This window comes from Adiantum capillus-veneris, chromosome 25, assembly GCF_014529385.1.
Source record: "Adiantum capillus-veneris isolate H3 chromosome 25, ASM1452938v2, whole genome shotgun sequence".
Taxonomy (NCBI): Eukaryota; Viridiplantae; Streptophyta; class Polypodiopsida; order Polypodiales; family Pteridaceae; genus Adiantum; species Adiantum capillus-veneris.
Genome location: NC_140955.1, coordinates 142,705,977 through 142,727,484, shown reverse-complemented (window position 1 = coordinate 142,727,484; position 21,508 = coordinate 142,705,977).

The following is a 21,508-nucleotide window of genomic DNA, read 5'->3' as shown; positions in this document are numbered from 1 at the left end:
AACTTGTTTAGAATCTTATCAGGAAGGCACATGTCAAATCTTGTCCAATTCTGGCACTGAGGTACACCGATCGCGATTGTAGTACAGAGGCCAAATCTGATGAAATTTTGTCTGCTCCCTCTGACAAGTGTTTCCTAGTGTTTGGTGCTACCACTTTGTGATTTGAATCAATTTCATCTCTGTTTGGTCAGATTTTCTAAATTTCAGAGTCTTATGGTCTTTTTGCCAAAGTTATGGTTTTCTGGTGTTTTTTACTCTATCTTTTACCCCAAATCTGACTGGAATGTGATTTACTTATCCTACTCCTAAGTACAAAAATGAAAGAACATAAGAAAATTGAATCAAACAAAACAAACAGGATAAAAAACGGATGATGGATCAGTACTCAATCGATACAAAGAAATTTGAAGAGAAAAAAATGCTTAAAGCAACCTCACTCACAACTCCTTATATCTCTCAAGAGTAGATCTAGCCAGTCTCCCGACCCTAGACTCCCCTAAGCACTAAAACCCTGTCTAGATGCTTCACTGAAATGTAAATGGAATGTAAATTATCTTTTGGAACAATAAGAAAACTCTGAATACGCACTCGGTCACTCATCACCTAAGATTCATTCCCCGGAAACGGCGCCAATGTTTGCGATCGTTCGTCCCACAGTACGCAAAAATAGTAAACAAATGATCCTAAAGGGTCGTTTTTAGGTCCCTAAAGCCTCTCCTAGGGTCAAAACAACATAAAATACGCATATAAACACTCAAAACAGCGATTTAAGGCCTAAACGGATGCGTTCGAAACCTTCACCGAATCTTGAATGCTTACACTTGAATGAAAGAGCAGAGTAAGAGGAACACAATGCAAGAAACAAAAGTGAATTTGGATTACCGTAGCCACAGAAGCGATGATTACAAGTTGGAGCAAAGAGGTAGCTCTCTGTACGTAACGCAGTAGTCCCTTATCTTCAAAAAATAATCTCCCCTTTCCCACTAACCTTAGTGTATTATATACCTAGGGCTTTCTAAAGTGGCCGGCGGCCAACTTCTCATGGACCTTTACATATATCATTGGAAAAATTACATCTTTGACTCAGACTTGACATAGGCAATTGCCATTAGACTTTTACAGGGTTTGATGTATTAAACATCGGAAAAATAATGTGACCACATCAAAACTTTGGCCGGATGACCCAACGGGCGCCTTGGCTAGGTGGGCACTTGTATGTTGTTATCACCTCCAAACAAACGCATTTCTAAATAGATGATTTTCTCCCTATTCTAGAATTTTTTTAAGTACGATTTTCGACTTTGAACACCTCTTGTGGTGGGGTTGGAGATTGTGACAATACTTTCATACGTCAAGGACTTACCAGGCGTGTTGACATAGCATGTTGGCAAGTAACCTTCATTAGGGATGAACATGTCGCGGACTGTTCTAGATACTGAGGCGAGTAGGAAATCTGGCTCACAACTGCATGGAAAGTTACGCCAAGGTTTTCTTGCATTATTCCAGTACCTTCAGAAGATCTGAAAACTGGTTATGCCTTTGGACAACTCTTAGTTGTGGTTCCTCCTTTACAGTACTCAAGTGAGTTATAAATGGAGTTACCTTTTAAACCCATGTGACTCTTAGTTGTGGTTACTCCTTTACAACACTCAAGCGAGTTATAAATGGAGTTACCATTCAGACCCAAGTGGTTGCAAACGGACAACAATGTTGAAAATCAGATCCTTTAGCACAAGATTACTCTTTGAACACCTCTTGTGGTGGGGTTGGAGATTGTGACAATACTTTCATACGTCAAGGACTTACCAAGTGTGTTGATAGAGCATGTTGGCAAGTAACCTTCATTAGGGATGACCATGTTCAGTTTCCTTGTCCTTAAGGGGGAAGTAATGCCAGGACACGGGTCCTGTACCCTAAGAACTAGGCTAAGCAAGGACTACGGCCAAGGGCCGGGCTAGGTAGTGTGGACAGGGGATCCGTCTAGGGCAAGGGGCTAGGAGCCCACCTATAAAGGGAGGTTGGGAGAAGGATCCAGTAGAGCCTATTTGCCTAGTTTCTTACAATAGGAAGAATAGGAAATGGAGAGTCATCATAGTGGCTTTGCATGATATAGAAAAATATTAAAGAGCATGAATCCCATAATACGCAAAGCTCCATACTAAATGCTGAATCATGAAATAATTCAAAATTTTCCTATACTACTAGAGTCCAAATTTCTTTGGAATGTCATTGACAAAATGAAATTGATGACCCTTTATCACCATTGCATACAAAGTGAGTAGATGAAAGTGTGGAACCTCCTCCATCACCTCTCTTTATCTAGTATACTTAAGTTATGTTCTCCGTCAAGTTAGAGTCATGTAGGGGTGCAAGCTTCATTGAGGCCTCTTCATGCTCACTTATATCTTCAACCTCCCTATCTCTCTTCATGCTCTTTCCTTTGTTCTTATTTCTCTCTGTGTCCTCAATCACTAGCAAAGCTAGGTCCATGTCCCAATTAGGAAATTGTATACCTATACATCTCATGCCCAAGTTGATGAGGACATTGTGATCATCTACCTTACAGTCCCTTTTAGAAATCCCTTTGAAAAATTTCAACATGGAATATAAAAAATTCTTGTGAGTTTTGTACATATGATTTAGAAAATCATCGATAATTATATGGTGTAAGCCCTTTAAAATGATTCATATTCACACATGTGTGCCTCCATGTAGTACTAATTAGAATTCAGTTAATTACTAAAAATTGAGTTTACAAATAATTATTTTGTGGAGAAGATAAATAGAGAACTAAACTTGTGTACTTGCACAATAATACAACTCTTGGATGTCATTCTCTAAGACTTAATTACTTTTATAGTTAAAACACCTAGAACTTGAAAATTTCATGAAATACCAAAATAATCACACCTAAATTGAATTAAAGATTAAAATAACTTAAATTAAACTTTACAAATAGTTATGCACAGAGTTGAGATATAATATACGTTTTCATTAAGATAATGCCCTGTGGTTGAGCTTCTATATCATGGGAATGAGATGTCCTTACAAGTACAACCCTTCTCTTCAAGGACTGAGGTACTTGCAAAAATTGTAAAGATGTCAATCATCATTGACACAACTATTGGGCACAATATCAATGTGGGGGAATATTTGAAGATCCACAAGCTCTTCAAAAACAATATTGGAGTCGAGCTCCTCCCATACTCCCATTGTTCGCTTTCATCTTCAGTATGGAAATTTCATTAACAAGCCTTGATTTACAGATTGATATCTGCATACCAATTTTTGCCAATAATAGAGCATTCGATGTGGCATAAGCATGGCCATATGAGAGTCTCTCTTGGGAGGGAATCACTTGACGTAAACACTCTGCATATAAAAAATTGCCAACATCCGCATGGATAGATTCAAAGCCGCTTGCAAAAGATTCCATTGGCTCCCACTCTGCAAAGTTAGATGGAAACTATATGAAGGAAAAAAACACCAAATTATGCATATATTGAAGCAACCTAAGAGGTAAAAACATAACTGGTATAATCCAAAACATTTAAACAGAAGAAAAACATGTACACTTTTCAAGAAACCTAGGTTGAGGCAAAGACATGTCAAGCACCAATAGAGAAGCTATATACACATGGTGTACCTTCGTATATGCTTGCCATCTTGAGTTTGCTTGAAACCAATAATCTTCCCCTTCCAATGATGTGTCTGAGAAGCCATATATTTCCTTTACACCTTGTGTAAACTCCATGAACTTGGCTGCATTTTCACCCACATAAATCATTTGTTGTCATGATAGCAAGTGAAGAACCGCTATCGTTTGCATATTGCTGCAACTTATTGAGTCAATAAAACTCTCACATCGATGAGCACCTAAAGAATCCATGAAAGCAATGTAGCACACGCTGTGACAAAAATGAAGATTAGTTATCTATTAGTGCAAGGTAACAATAAATGCTAAGATATATACAAAGACAGACAATAACACTGCCACAAATCTTACAAGAAAGATGGAAACAGAAACCAGTATGGTGAGTGAGCAAAGATACAAGAACATTGAAAATAGGAATGAAGCTCACTGTTCTTACCAACACATATGTTGAAGAGGTGCTGAAGAAGCCTAACAATCTTACCCAACAATGCTCCTATGCAAAATCTCCAAAAGATGTGGATGAGTGAGGGGAAATCATTTTGGATCTAGATGAGGAACAAGGACCAAGGAAGGTGTTGATGAAGATACTCAAGAAGAAGTTATTGCTTCATATCTATACTTTCATGTCGAGGTTTGAAGGTGAGATTGAGTGATTAACCTCACCTTCACACCTAGATGAGGAAGAAGGATCAAATAAGGTGTCAATGAGGATACTCCAAAATCAATTCTGTTGCAAATCTGCAACATTCCATAGAGGTGTGAAGTTGAGGCTAAGTGATTAGTGGAGAAGAGAGGTGTGGTGTTGATGAAGATATCATAGAAGTATCCAATGTTCTAGATCTACAACTTTCTGTAGAGGTGTGAAGGTGAGGTTGAGTGATCAATGGAGAAGGGAGGTTTCAAACCTCTGCTGCAAAAGGTATTTGGAGGGAAAAGTGGGCTTGAAGATGTCTCATAGCTAGAGGGGAGAGAAAGTAGATGTAGCAGCCTTAGAGAGAGTAAATAGGAGAGAGAGAGAGAGAGAGAATGTCAGCATGTTTTTTGAAAGACCCCCTTTTAGGGAGGAAGGTGGGGGAGGTGAATACCCTCTAGAGAGATAAAGAGTGGGTTTTTACCCTAGCTTTATAAAAAAAGGTTCAAAATTTCTTATTTTCTTATTTTATTAGTAAAGAAAAGACCCCTCCACCTCTAGGCCTATAAGTTTGACCACTCACTTTTAGAACCTGCCACACCCACCATTTCAGTCCACATGGCAGTCCCCCAATTTCTCATTCCTTAATCTCATTTTTAATCCCATGGAAAATAAAGAGGCCCTCTTATACCCTATTCCCTTCCTAATGATATCCACAGATGTAATTTGCAAAAAACACAATCAACCATGATGTAATATCCAAAGCAATATAGAGAAATTTTATCTTTTTTACTGTTTTTTGTCAACATTTCTACTTTCTTTTTTTGGCTCATATTGTCCAATAAATTTTATTTTCACAATGCATGTACAACTCCTCAACCATTCAAGCACCCCGGCAGACAGGGAGCACCTTCCAGTGCATTCTTTACAAAATGGAGCAACAGGGGGAGCGTACGGAGGCCATGGGACCACCACAGTGCTCAGCGGCATCGCACGGCACAGAAGAAATGGTCAAAATTTCTCCCTACACATTGTAGCAAACATGGCATCTTTTTGCACCGTGCGGCACCACCGGGTGCCGTGGTGGTCTCGCGGCCTCCCTATGCTTCCCCCGTTGCCCCATTTTGTAAAACATTCATCGGGAGGTGCCCCCCATCCGTTGGATGCTTGAATGGCTGAGGAGAGTTTCATTTAACAATTTGATCAATTCAAATACTTAAAGAACACAATGACACAAAAAGTTATTACAATTGCACCGAATGGTAGAAATTCGACTCATTGATATTATGTGAAAAGATTACAAATCTCATAAAGAGAGGTTACATGGGATCCCTACACTAGTAGCTGAAATCTTCCAACACTGGAATTAGCTGTCTCAAGAGATCAGCTCCAATTCCATTTTGGCGATCACGGTGGCTCGAGCTGAAGCTTGTTGACTGAAACACTCTTCTCCCAGTTCGAAGTTTTCAGCAATGGCACCAAACTCCAGTCGTGGCCGAAAATCCACCATTTGTGTTGACCCCATTCTTGAGGAGTCAGGAAGAGAGTCTGACCCCAAGCAAGAGAAGATAACTGACACTGAGGCTCAGGAGGAGCATAGTCAGCAGGCTGATGAGGCGCAGGACTCACAGCACTCCAGTCATTCTCGACGCCGACGGGCAGAACGGGAAGCACGGAAGGCAAAGAGTTCTAAGAGTTCTCTGTCCCGGCAGAGAGATGAGGATACCAAGAGAGGTAAAGGAAGTCACCGTACTTCTAGCAGACAAACCAGAGAAGACACTGACATTGAGACAGAGACAGAGATTGATTGGGATGCTGACACTGACAATTGCAAGAAGACTCCCAAGCATCATTCTGAATCCAAGAAGAGAAGTGGCAGGATCTGTAGTAATCGGAATGATTACACAGCTTCCCTGAAGATTTCCTTTCCAATATTCAAGGGAGGGAAGAAGGATGATCCAGACGTTCACATACAAGCTTTCGAGCAGTTGTTGAACTGAAAAATATTGATGAAGATGATTGGGGGGAATATTTTCCACAAACCTTGAAGGAGGCAACGAGGAAATGGTATTACCATTAACCCTGCCTACCAGCTCATATCATATAACAAATTGCTCAAAAGCCTTCAAGTTGGAATTTTCCGACAATAGAATTAGATATTCTCTGTGAATTAGATAAGATCAAACATAGAAATTTGTCATTCCGCAGTTATGTGGAAAAGATCAAGGAGCTAACCAGGCAGTTGCAAGAACCGCCATCTGAGAAGAGATTGAGGGCATGGTTCCTGAATGGGTGGAGGAAGCAAAAAGCTTAGGGAACAAGAGGTACCAGCCCCTACCAAGAAATTCAATGATCTGGTCCAAAGGGCATTAAAGCTGGAACAACAGGCTAAGAAGGAAAAGAGCCACAAGAAGCGAAGGACCAGTAGCAGTAGCTCTGCCTACTGAAAGTTCTGATTCCAGTGAGATGTCCAGCAGCTCCGAGAGTAGCTCTAATGGAAGAGCAAAGGAGAAATCAAAGAAGGGATCATGGACCAAGAAAATTGAAGAGATGGCTAGGCAGATTGCCGAAATTAGCCACACAAGACAGCCAGTTCGAAAGATGGAGACTTGGTGTTCAAGATGCAAATCCAAGGACCATATCTCCACCGAATGTCCACAATGTACCTACTGCAAGGTTTTTGGTCACCTATGGAATAATTGTGGCATCCGAATCCACCATTTTAAGAAAGGAAAATATCTTTCAGTGGTTACCTACACTGAACCAGTGAAGGTACAACCAGTCAAAGTAGCTCAAGAGGAGAGACCATGTACTAGTACTGGTCAAGGACGTGGCCGATTCCAACCAGGAATGGGTAGAGGCAGAGGAAGAGGCAACTTCCAGAACATGAGCATGAATTGCTATACTTGTGGGAAGTATGGTCATTTTGCAGCCCAATGCCCAGATGCACCTGCAACGACTACTATTGAGGCTAAGGTACTAGAGTTAGTCCCAGTCATGGTAGTTACTAGGAGCAAGAGGGTAGTCATTGAAGAAATCCCAGACACTTCAGAAGCACCAGTCAATCCTAACAGCAACAAGTGGGCTCAACAAAGAGAAGTTTGGAAGGCCAAAGGTAAAGAGAAGGTGGTAGATGAGTGGCAAGACCGGAGGGAAATAGCGGCTAGAATCACGGAGGATTTAGCCAAGAAGCTGCCAGAGCAGCCAGAGAGTTCCGAAGCTAGAGTCATTCAGAGGATACCAGCCCGATCAACTGATAAAGATCAGTCAGTACCGGCCATAACTGAGACCATGCTGGCTGTGGTACATGGACTAGCTGATGAAATGGGAGTGGATGGAAAGAGTGGAAGCATTGCAATTGAAGAATGGTAGTGTAAGGAAGAATGCAAGTAATTACAGAAGCGCACAATGGTGAATCTGGTGGACACTTTTCCAACGAAGTAACCTACAAGAAGATTCTACAAGCTGGTCTGTGGTGGCAAACAATGGTTGCTGATGTCATAAGTTTTTGTAAAACTTGTGACATATGCCAAAGGATGGGTCGATCAATAGATGCAGATATGACTCCCTTGATGCCAGTCCAACCACTGGGAGTATTCATGAAATGGGGACTAGATTTTATGGGACCTTTTAAGAAGGTTACTCCCAGGAAGAACAAGTACATAGTAATGGCTACTTGTTATGTAACCAAGTGGGTTGAAGCTAAGGCTCTTCCTAACAACACAGCCAAGTCAACTGCAAGGTTTCTATTTGAGAATATTGTCTGCCGATATGGATGCCCAGTAGAGATTGTGACTGATCAAGGAACACATTTTATCAATGACACTATGTAAATCCTATTGGATATGCTTTCAGTCAAGCATCAAAAATCTACTCCTTACTATCCCAAATGCAATGGACAGGCTGAAAGTAGCAACAAGACAATAAAGACTATTCTCACTAAGGTGGTGCAAAAGAAACCAGACCAGTGGGATTTGAAACTTCAGACTGCTCTATGGGCTTATAGGACGGCTTATAAGGTAACTACTAGAATGACACCATTCATAATGGTGTATGGCACTGAAGCTGTGGTTCCTATGGAGTTTGTGATCCCAAGTCTGAGAAAGGCTGTGAAGTATGGCTTAGACTTCAACCATAATCTTAAAAAACGGCTAGATGAACTGATGCAATCAGATGAACTCAGGCAACGGGCTATGTTGGAACAAGAAATTGTTCAACAACGAAGGAAGCACTGGCATGATTGCCAAATTAAAGTTTGAGAATTCCAGAAAGGAGACTTAGTGCTTCTATATCAGTCTAGACCAGGTCCAAAGAAGCCAAACCTGAAGATTGCCTGGGCAGGACCATTTGAGGTAGACTGGGTCTTCTCCAATGGCACAGTCAAACTGAAAGATTTATCTAGATTGTTGTTGCCAAGAGTATATAATGGGGAAAAGATCAAGCTTTATTATTCAGAGACCAGAGAAACTAAGCCAGAACAAGGTACTAAGGAACTGGAACTTGCTGATCAAGAGATACCAGAATCATACATTTTTTGACTTTTTCATGTGGAACCAGTACCAGAAGAACTAGATTAGGCTGACCTTAGAATCAGTACCAGTATGGTCGAGCCAAATTGGAAATCATTCCAGTATTAGTGGGGACACACTTTCCAATTTTTAAGCGCCCAACGGTCAGATGGCACACCAGTAGTAATTATTTCAAGGATGGGTCGCAGTCTTGTCCAATGCATGTCTGCCACGACAGCAGCGACGCACACAAGTCTAGGAACGGCGAGTGGTGGAGCTTTTATGGCACGAATACATATAACAGTTAGGAGAGTTAGCATTTTTCCTCATAAATCCCATGCACGACGCTTTCCTCCTGTTAACCATTCGCCATCGCCAAGCTCCGAGGTTTCTTCATTACAGCCGCAAACCTCGACCTCCGAAGAGACAATTGAGTGTCATCTAGCCTTTCCAGCGACACCAGGAAACGGCTTTGAGACGACAAGTGAGTCTTCTTCTCCTTCGCCTGTTTCATCGTCATCGTCTTCACAGTGTATGGGTAGAAGGAAATGCTCAGAGAAGATGCAGGAGTCTCTTGAGGAAACCCAGGCCATAGTTGCTGCTGCAAAGGCCAGCCTTCTCATTATACCATACAATAAAATCCAGCGTTATGTATTCACTGACCGAGCAATGACTCTGCTACAACTTTGGGATCTCCAAGTTGTGTTGCAAGCTACAAGAATTGCTTTGATGCAGACATCATCAAGCAAGTTCTTGATTCTTTGGACGCTGAAGATGGTAGTGCCATGGTAAATGGTAGGAAGGTGTCAGTGACATCAGAAACCATAGCTTTTGCATTCAGAATGCCCAACGAGCCCAAACCTTCTGTGCCAACTGCACAACAGATAAGTATAGCTCTGAAGGAGGATGAAGCGGCTAAACGTAAGCGCAAGGCAAGTGGTCAAGGAGTTCCAGTAGTAGCAGGACTGGAAGCTTCCACTGCTTACAGGTTTGTAGCCGAAGCAGTAAGCCTTAAAAACAACCCAACGTATGTATCCGAAAAACTGTTTGCTATGCTGTTAGCCAAGATATTGGATCCACAGGTTCCTATTAATCTTTGTCAAATTCTCTCCCACAATGTACTCCAGCAAACTGCCAAGCTAAAATCTCAAAATGTTTTCAAAGCTTGGTATGTTTGGCGATTCCTATATTGGGCTACTGCTGAAGATGTTAATGAGCAGGTAAAGAAGGCTTGGAGTGAGAAGCCAATTTCTGAGCTGAAGAACATTGAGTTGTCCTCAGACGACGAAGAAACGGACAGTCAAACTATTTCAACAGACCTGAAAAGGAAAGCAACTGCAGAACAGGCTGGCAGTTCAAAGAAGCCAAAGACTACACTGACAAAGAGCAGTGAGTTTTTGAAGAAGATAGAAAGCCAGGTTAAGACAGTGAATACTATGAAAGCTGTAGTGAGCCAGACAGAGTAGCAATCTGCTCAGAAGACTGTGCCTAGCCAGTCTCAGTAGCACAAAGTGCAGTTGCTACTGGTTCTGGAAAGGATCAGACCAAGCAATCCACTTCTGAGAAGATAGCAGGCCAGTTAGGGGACAAAGGCAAGAGCCAAATGGACAAGGGGAAAGGTCCAGCTTCCTCGACTTTGCCAGGTGGAGTTCCTACTCCAAATACTGAAAACATTCAACAACTGGCAAAACAGGACAAGTTGCAACAAATGCAGACTAAACAGTTGAAAGGGCATCTTCTGCTATGCATAGCTGATTAAATCAGAAGCTTTCCATGATCAAGAAGCTTTCCGTTTACCTGCGCATCCCAGTACAGTCCAACTGCTGGAACGAGTTCCTGAATGGATACTCAATGCTGATGAGAGAGTGGCAAACCCGCACTTACAAAGGCAGTCTACTGCAGATTGTCGCTCCCTTGCCCTGGAACTAGAACTTCTGCTGGGCAACAAACCAACTTACCGATGTATGAAGGATGTTAGGGTACAACTCAAGGATGTTTTGGATCAGAGAGTCAAAGACATTCTTTAGGACCAGATAGCCACTAGCAAAGGACCTCATACTAGAATGTCAGTCGGAGCACAGGCAACTGCTCTCCGAACATTGTTCTAGCTAGTGAGAATCACCAAAAAGATGATGCAGCAAGAGAACCAAGCTATTCTCAATTTCTTAAAATTTGTGCCTGATTCTCCAGTTCTCTTGTATGCTGTTCCAGCAAGAGAAACAGAGCTGCCAAGATTCTTTCCAGCACTGTATCCTCAACATCCAAAACCAGTTGATCGCCTTACATACTTCAAAATCACTGATGAGCTTCAGGATTGGTATGAGCGATCGACTGTGGAATGGAAGACTTGGCAGACGTTGTTCAATGATGCTCTCCAAATCAATGATATTCAGGCACTGAAAGAGGAGATACATAGGATCCAGTTGTGTATGGACCAGTGGAAGATTCAAGTCAGAGGACTGACCAGGATTACTAATTAGTTGCTACAACTTATGGTCGAATCTTCTTAATTGCCTGAAAAAGACATTGCAGCAAAGCCGGGTCTAGCACCACAGTATAGGGAGATGGCTGAGATTATTTTCAAATCTCGAGTCAAAACTAATCAGCCTCTTCTAGAAGGATGGATCCATACTGCTTCGCATTGTCATAAGCTGGCCAGAACCAGACTGAGCAAGGACAAGCGTACACTATGATCCTGACACCAAAACCTATCATTCCCTCACGCCTTATGAAGTAGAGATGACCACTGACCGGCGGGATCAGCTTGAGCAGGACCACCGACCGGCGGGATCAGCTTGAGCAGGTGGCCATTTACCGACTGATTGAGAAGGAGAATGCTGGTACTGGGACTTCTCAGGCACCCTCCAGGTCAAAGGGCAAACGGAAGACGATCCAATGGAAGGATACTGGGTAGTTCTATCTCAGAATTCAGTGGTGACTTTTCTCCTCAGCAGGCAGGTGGAGATGACAGCTCTACCTTGGCCTGGTGAGAGCTCCACCTTGGCCTTTTCAGCTGCCTCTCGCAATCCTTGGCCTTTTCAGCTACCTACTCGCAATCTTTGTATGGCCATTCTTTCAATGGTGGTCAAGCCGGATTCCCAACATCAGAACCAGACGATGGATTTTTCAGTCTCACATCAGAATCAGACAGGGGAATTTTTCAAAATTTTTGGAATCTTGCCAAAATTCAAGAAAGAAGGGAAGGATGTAGACGTCTGGATAGCTCAGTGTGTGGGAACGACTTCTTAGAAGATGGGCAGCGAATTACTTAGTAGTTACTATGGTAATTACTACAATAAACCCGAAGTGTATAAATAGGGCCCATTACATTGTAATCGGGTTGGCAATTATTATCATTTGGGTTAGCGCCTTGGCTGTAATTGTACTTGAGAATCATTGGCAGTATTGTCGACTGTACTTTCTCTTTGTAAATCATATTCTTTGTAACCTCCATCTATAATTCCAATCATGGCATATTCCAGTTATACTTACTTCTCGTCCAGTCTTGTGAATCTGAACCTTATTTCCAGTACATAAGTCTGATTCTTATTTCAGTATCCACATTCCAGTCTAGTTTCTGATTCCTCTCCAGTCTACTGTTTGAAATCTCCCTACACTAGTAGCTGAAATCGTCCAACACTGGAATTAGCTGTCTCAAGAGATCAGCTCCAATTCTAACGGTGGTGAAGGAGCCGCCTGGACTGGCCCATTGAGGAGGATCATTTTTATACTTTTTCCTCCTCTCCTCCTAGACCCATTGCTCTTCAGGTGTCACATTGTCCTTTTTCCTCTTTGTATATTGTTTGGCTCTTTGAGGAATTAAAAGGGCCTTAAGCTCCCAACCTTCGCTTGTTGAGTAGCTTGAGCTCTGTCCTCTACCATTTTCCTCTCTGTGTCTTGTCATGCTTGTAAATTAGCTAAGTCAGCTCTCTCGGCCTCCGCTCACTGCCACTCCTCTTGCTTCCTCTAAATTCTCTGTTCTTCTTGCATTCTTTGTGCTTCCTTTTCAATTGTCTATTTCTTTTCCTTATCTTGGTATCTCGTGCTTCAAAAATTGGTCGCCTGGTATAACTTTGATGACCCTTTGTTTGTACAACAGTCCAAATCTTTGTGACATAGTTTTTGTTGGGATCAAGGGAACACAAGCGAGAGAGAGGGAGAGAGAAGCACACAGAACACACGAATTGGGTGGGGAGACTAAGAAGTTGCATCTCCCCCTATACAGCATACTCACTATAAGTATAGGGATCAGTGTGGACAGGCGGCTGGTCAAGGCACATCGGCCTTAACCCCAAAAATCTCCCACTTAAAGTCCAATGTGCCTTTAAGCAAGATCTACTAGCCTACAACTAGTATATCCAAGGTGAGAGACTCTCTCAACCTACTCCCATTGATAGTCTATGAGCTAGTACATCCGGCTCTATCGATAGACAAACACGCTATCACGGAATCCACGTAGAGCTAGCTCCAAGCTCTGCAAACTATCTACAAGAGCTCGTGCACTCTTGCAAGTATGTGTCTAATACCTACAATACTCCCCCATGCCGTATGCCATGATCAGACACTGAATGACCAATCAGTCCTACTGCAAATGCTCCCACTACAGCTGCTATATTAGGTCTCGACACCAAAAGGTCGTACATAAGAGACATGAACATTGACGATATCTCCACAATCCTAGCTATCCTTGCCTCCTCTGTGCTATATGCATACGCTGCATCATTAGGACTACTCATCATGCATGGATGTGTCATCACCAACACTAGGATGTCTACGTCCCTGCCATCCACGAGTGGAACCTTGTGTCCTAGCAACACCTGTCTGTCAACCTCTGGCATAGGCACAATACACTATTGTGACTCACTAGAGCAAAGCCACTCTACCTCTGCAACTACAAACATATCCTGCATAGCTGTACCTAGGTCACTGATGACCTCATTCTCATCTCACATAAGCATGTCAAAGAGCTCCATATCCGTCATATTTGCATTGTCCTCTCGGGAGAAAACCCGCTCGACCTTTGTCTGCACAAAGTCGAATGACACCTGCTGTGTCTCACTAGAACACTGCCGCTCTAACACTCTAGCTGAGAGGTCTTGCATAGTTGACTTCTCTGTGTCTTGAGCACACTGGAGCTCACTGGCAAAAGAGACACGTCTCGTCTCTCTCCGATGACACATGTCGTACACAAGACTACACCGTCTCGAACCTCAGATACATGCATAGGGTAAACCAAGCCACATTGGGCTCCCGTCGCTATCACAAGCGATCCGAACTGTACATGGAAACACTGCTTTGTAAGTAGAACACGACAACCACTGCTCTATAGCTGACTCACTGAGATCAGACTTTGACCGAGTCCCGACAAATATCGCACATGTCAAAGCCTATAGGATGAACCACTAGACAAAGACAAACATGCATCTCATGTGCCCTGTATGTCATAGGATGAACCATCAGCAAGTCGTACACAACCAAGTCTCCCACTAGAAAAACTATTGAACCACTCACGAACTGGAATGACATGGAAATCAGCATCACCATCTAGTAACCATTGTGGAGAAAGTGCACTTTCCATAGACATAACTGCAAAAGAAACACTAGAAGCAAGCGTGACATCACCACTGGCATACACCGCCACTGTGGCTGCCTCTCCAACATCTTTCAAAGCTATATCTGCATCTCGCATGCATCTCCGTTGTTGCCTCATACACCTGAAGCAACACCATCTAATGTGCCTTGTGTGACCACAATGCCAACATCGCAAGTGACGACATGACCGAGACCTCTGTCTCACACTGTCACACATCTCATTTTCCATTTGCAAATGTCATAAGAGCTATCACTCTACTCCAAGTACGAGCAATGAGAAGTGCACCAAACCTGTGACCAGAAGAAGCAACCTGCAGAGAGAAAAACGCTCTCAAAAGAGCTCACCATCACTCACAGTGCTCAAGCGCAACCACACATGAAATACCTCGCAGTAGTGTAACCACATTGAGCTTGAAAATCATCACTGATGCAAGTCTCCAAGCCTGGTGTACCGGAAATCCTGTAGAGCGAGTGGGAGAATGTCTTGACCACGTTAAAGTCTAGTAACTCTACACCTATGAATACCTCTAACATAGCCACTATGAGCGTACCACGGATGAAATCCTTCGCAGTTGTGTAACCACACCAAGCTCAACAATCGTCACAGATGCAAGTCCCAAAACCAAGTGTACCTGAAATCCTGTAGAGCAAGTGGGAGAACCTCTCGACCACTCTTAAGTCTGGTAGCTCTACACCTGTGACTACCTATAACATACCCACTAGGAGCGTACCACCCGTCCTCACTCCTATGCAAGAAGTGGATACCGAACATGTAACCTGTGTCCAAGTGAGAGTAAACACTCGATCATTGTACCGCCTACAAGTGGGAGTTGCACTCGACCACAAAAGACATTAGAGAGGAAAACCTATGAATACGAAGTCTATGGTGAGAACCTAGAAAAAATTTGCCAAATTTTCCCCGCAAAGTGATCAAAAAATCACATGCAAAACCGAACCATAACTGACAAAGTTAGCTCAAACACATGATCTCATAGCATCCATGTGAATGCAAAACAACAACACTCAAGACATAAACAGCCGAGCAAAGCACCTGCAATCACAACCTAGGTCAAATACAAGACTCTAATACATGTCTTGCAAACATGCTCAACATGAGCACCACATGAGGTAGGCATACATCTCAACCATAACCGTCTTTGTCAGACCTGCCAAGAAACCTACATCCTATCACAAGGGTGCAAGAATTATCCGCCTTTTCGCGATAGCTCATACCTGGCTCTCAGCTGTAGGAGACCTCACATGTGCCGAAAGTAAAACCACAATTCGCATACATCAATGCACAACTGTGCTTCTTGCTCAGCTAGGCACAAAGCCAGCACATGAGAGATAGAGGGGTGGCTACTCGCAAAGCTCCTGCACGAGGATACACACATGTTCCTGTGTGCTCCTTGTCGCACTGTCGAAGAAAGGGACTTGCCTAACACTGTGTGCGAGCCACAGACGGCTCCAAGCACACAACTAGCTTAACTAGTAAGCTCAAAAGAGGGCAATGGTGTGTCACTCACCGCTCTATGCTCCTGCCGTGGAGGATTCCTCACCGCAAAGAAGAAGGAGACGCCGCTACGTCGCGCTCAACCGCTTCACCACCGTCGTGCCGCCGCAATGCTCTCTCTCTCTCTCTCTCTCTCTCTCTCTCTCTCTCTCTCTCTCTCTCTCTCTCTCACACACACACACACACACACACACACACACACACACACACACACACACACACACACACATACACACACACACAAGGAGGTGAAGAAGAAGAAGATGGAGATGGAGATGGAGCAAGAGCACTCTTCTATTGCACAGATGAGAGAATGAGTGAATTTTAGGTTTAGTTGACTTTTATATGAGCTCGCCCCATTCACACTTGGGCGCCCATACTTAGCCAACTAATCCCTTGAATGTTCCAGTTAGAGTGCGCCTCTCATCGGCGATCACTCTTACCCTTTTCCTATTGGACCAACAAGCCCGGTACCTGACTCTACCAAATAAATAATACAATGTCCGCCGTAGATTACAATGTCCGTCCAGGTGATAGGGTGTCCGTGAGCCGTGAGGGTTAACATGCCCCCCTTCCTGATGTAGATTCCGTCCTCGGAAGCTATTGAGTTGAAGCTCGTTCTTCGAGGTGGAAAAGCATTTGAGATGAATGTCCTTAGCCTTCTTCAGTCACTGCAAAATCAAACAACATTGGCACAGTAATTGCATTCTCATAAGTGATTAAAAATCTTATGCAGTTTTAGGCAGACAAATTGATTGGTAACATAATTTTAAACAATTTGTCAGCAATAAACATTAAAATGCAATATAATCAAATGCATAAAAAGATGTAAAGGTAAAAAATTAAACAAGTCTGGGGTCGCTAATTTAACGGTCGAAAGGCATTAGAGATCGACTATGAATACCATGGGTAAGCTTCTTAATTTTCTCTGGTCAATTAAGTTGTTTAATCGCGAGAGCCAAGTATTTCATGTTCGAGGGCTGACTAGAGGCTATACCTAGAAGACCTTGTAGTTAAGCTACGATAAAAGGAATTTCTCATGAAATCATCGCTTGACTGATTACCTTTGCTTTGACCCCCCAAAGTCTTTTCACAGTGATTCAATTTTGATGTGTGTGCTTATTTTGTATGCCTTGGGTTTTTTGCTTTTTAAGGAAAAGCGCCCACACTGGAAATCTCTAGGGCTCTAGTACCATAGGCGATACATGTGAGTGAAGTACCAAATCAAGCTGAGATTTCTCTTCCAGCGTAAGATTTTACAATGTGGCACTTTGATTTTTTGTTTGTTCATTTTCAGAATTTTAATTTTGTAACTTTGGGGGGTCATATAACACTGATACACCTCCCTAGGCTCATCACACAAGTAAACTCCCGTTATAATACTTAAGCTAAAGGTCAATAGGGTCTAAGCCCACTAGAAAGCCCTATTACATTTCACACAATGCTGCCTAAATTGGATTAAGAACCTAAGTAACCATTGATTATTAGGAAGGCATTCCCCATGGTATTAAGAGAAGATCTCTAACACCTAACTTGGTCAAACTAGCTTAGTCGGACTGCTTGATTTTTAAACCTAGACAAGTGATTATGACAAAAAATTACATTGAATTTAATGTTTGATACTAAACAAATGTGCTGGATATTATGCTACCAATCACAATCAAAGCAGACAATCATAGATGCAAAAAGATAAGGGGCAATGCTAATGGACAAGAAACACCTGCTTGTGTTGATGGTCGTGCTTGATTTGAAGAGTGAGTCGAGATAAAGATTCCATGAAGGTCCAAATCCTAACAATAGCAACACGCTCCTGTACACACTAGGAAACACAAGGAATACCTCTAGGAGGCACATCAGTGGGAAAAAAGAACTTTGCTAATCACTCAACTCTAAAACAGAAACACTCCTATTGTATTAATCCTACCTACCCGCCATCGAGTGATGAGGATCAAAGGTGTTTTATGGTATAAGTTTATGTTTCAGTGTATCGGATGCGAATGTGTACGTCTGAGTCAATGTTTTGACTTTTATTGTGCATACTCGTTTGCTAATTGCTCTTGCTCTTTATTATTTTATTTTATTTTGTGAGTATAAGGCTTTATATATATACATTCCCTAAGATTGGTGATTGAGAGGTCAGGGAGGAAGGTTGAGAGGGAAGCAAGTGAATGATGACTGTCAGCAAATACTCCCCCCTTCCTTGGGTAGATCATATCGTTTGAAATGTGCTCGTCACCCTTTGAAACCAATTGTTCCAGTCGATAATAGGTGAGGATTTTTGCCAGTAGTTTTCTATTACCTTAGGTGTCTCATCGAGTTGCAAGGGTGGTAAGGTACTCTCCCAGGATTGAACTTGAAGTGGTTCATCAGGTGATTCTTGAACACTGAGAGGTGTGGAATCCTTTGTAGCTTTATGGAGGTCCACTATTGTAGGTGAAGACTGTGGAGAAGCTTTTACCTCTATGGATGCATTACATAAGGAGCTAGAAGCTTCATGGGACTCCCCCCTTCTTGAGCTAGGTGGAACAAATTTTTCTTTCTTTGGTACCCAAACTAGCTCTGGAGCGGGTGTGTAGCATTCTGTGAATTTTGTCTTTCCACGATTGTCGATTTGTTTTGGAGCTACAGGATTGGGCTCACATGGGTCAGGTGACACGTAAGAACACAATCTACGTTTTGGCACCCAGATTTGATCATTTCCTTGATAGTAGCCTTGGGCTTCCAATAGTTTTTTAGGAATCCATCGCAATATTTTTTTACTTTTCTTTGAGCGAGTGGGACGTTTCTTACAAGGCTTCTGTTTTTTAGCATCAGCCATGGTCGCTAAAGAAGCTTTAGGGACCCACTTGTATGTTTTCTTCGTTATATTAGGATGAGTCTTGCCAGAAGCTATATGCATTGCTTGCAACATATTTAAAGGTACGGGCATTTCATCCCCCTCAGGTGTTACCCAGGTCGTCCCCCTATTTCCCCAAGTGTCTATGGTTGCTGCTAGGTGGACCCAATCCACATTGTCAGACTCAGTCATTCCAGGTAGTACATCCATATAAGGAGAATCTTCCCCAACATCAGTGTCCGCTTTACACGTGTAACAATACTGCAATGGGGCCGAGTGAACTGTGGTGTCAGATCTATGATCAATTATAAACCTGTTTTCTAGAGGATGTGCTGGACCCGTCATAAGATCCACTCGAATGACAGAATCTTGGAACTGCAAGTAGACATGGTTTTTAGACCAGTCATGCACCATTTTTGCTTCCCTCATGAAAGGACGTCCTAAGATCATCTCCGATGCCATAGTGTGTTTGGAGAAATCCATAACAATAAAGGTAATCCTTATTTTATGTCCAAAGACCTTGATCTTGAGATCTTCTAACATCCCAATAGGTTTAACAATAGACCCATTGGCCATCTTCACTACAATGGTTGTGGTCGCAAGGTGAGGTCTTCCCATAGTTTCCCAGCAATTTTTAGTCACAATGCTAACCCCAGCGCCACCATCAAGGATTCCCTTCACAGTTAATCCCTTAGTAGTGATTGGTATAGTCGCATTAGATTCATCACCCTCAAAGTATTGTCCCAACTTGTTAACAGGTATTTCTATAACAAGGTTCTCATCTAGGTTCGGTTGTGGATCTATGTATTCCTCATCTATTGGCATCTCCCCAGCTCCATCCATCTGTGCAAATTGTGGTAGCCCAAACTTCAGTTCTCCATTGAGGAAGGCTCGAAGGGTTGAGACTAGCTCGGGGTCTTTATATAGTTTGGACATGATGGTGGTTCTAACTTCTGAAGACATGAAATCCATCAATTTGGCAATGTTTAACGGCACCTTTTGGCCTTGAGTCCCTTGACGTGGGGAAGATGGGATCTCCATTTCTTCGATAGGATCAGGTAGTCCCTCTGTAAACATTCTTTCCATCAAGAAGTGAGTACGCCCACTTTCCCATGACTTTAAGTCACTTTCTTCTTGGATGACACTAGGTATGTTCAAGGGTCTATGGACTTGGTGAGTTTGTTGTTGCGTAGGGAACACGGTGTCTGTAATCTGGATCTTCCTAGGTGCTGGTTCTAGATCCCTTTGGGTATCTTCTACCAAACTCCTTAATTGCTTGACTCGCTCAATCTCCTCTGTAGGGTTTGGGTAAGTTCCTATCTTCTTTTTGGATCCTGGCCATTGTGGCTCATGAAGATCTTCCTTGTTGGTTTCTATGTTAGTGGTCGTTTTGGTCTCCATGGTTTCACCTGAATCAGAATCTTCTTCAGCGTCGTTCATATATACGGGGTCATCACCAGTCCCTATGTTGGTCTTTGAGCTGCGGTCTGACTTCGCTACTTTTTGCGATCTCTTTCTTCGTGTTTTCCTCTTTTTCTAAGATTGGGCAATTGATGCCGTGTCTCTTTCCTCAAGAATATAATTTTTTTTTTGGAGCATCGATTGTGTGAGTGCGTTTACTGGTACTATGTTTATAGTTGGTGGTGTCCCATCAACAATCTCTATTAAGTTCAATGGTGTGATTTTCGGTGCGTTTGGATTGTTAGGACACTGTGCGATCAAATGATCTATGCCACAACGATTACAAATGAGTATTGGCGTTGCCAATGCACTCCCTTGACTTCTTTGCATTAGTGCAACATTCTTTTGCATTCTAATGGGGCACTCAGCTACTCGATGTGGTCCACCACATTCGTAGCACTGAAGAGGTGGTCTCCTGGCAAAACTATTAATGTTTTGGCCTCTTGCTGCTAGCGCAGTAGCTTGATATACCGGTTTGATTTGTCCCCAATGGTCTTCCATATAGTACATGGGACACTCCTCAAGCATGTCGACTCCATACGTGATACTAGAGTCTATGTCCTCTTCGCAATCTACATAGGTACTAGATGACTCGCAACCTATTTGGTTCATAGGTGTAACTCTTGGATGAGGGGGTTGCGGTCCTAGCACCGAAGGTGGCAACGGTGTGGTTTGGACCACATTTTGGGTTCTAGGGACCATGTGCTGTAATGGCAGCTATTGCTCCATGGGTGGGGTAGGCATCAATGCAGGAACTCGAGGTGAGTCTGCCCAAGCTATAGGCGGTCTATTTTCCATGATGCGTTTAAGTATTAGGCAATCCTTCGCTTGATGGCCATACCTACCACACGCGTTACAAGTCCCATTAAACTTTACTCTGAAAGTAGGGCATTCACTCGTAGTATGTGGGCCCAAGCAAATTGAGCACCATTGTTGCTCCCTTCTTGGATACATATGAGTGTTTTGTGGAGCGTGATTACCCCTAAGGCTTTCTTGGATGGCCTTGGTGAGATCTGCCAAAGTCATCTCAGATATCGTTTGCTCTTTCATGATTGGCTTTATCTTCATTGGCTCATGCCCTGATGCTTGTGAGCTACTAGACTTCGGCTCGGCAGACACTCTTTCTCCTGTAATCATTAAATTATCCTCCAATTGGATTGCATTCATGGTGACTGCTTCCCAAGTAGTGATACCTCTAATGACTAGGCCATTATAGTTACTTTCATGTCGTAGTCCCCTAATGAATCTATCGAGCAATTGGTTGTTGTTGAATCGCTCGTTTGGATTGCATCGAGAATTCAAATTCTTTAGG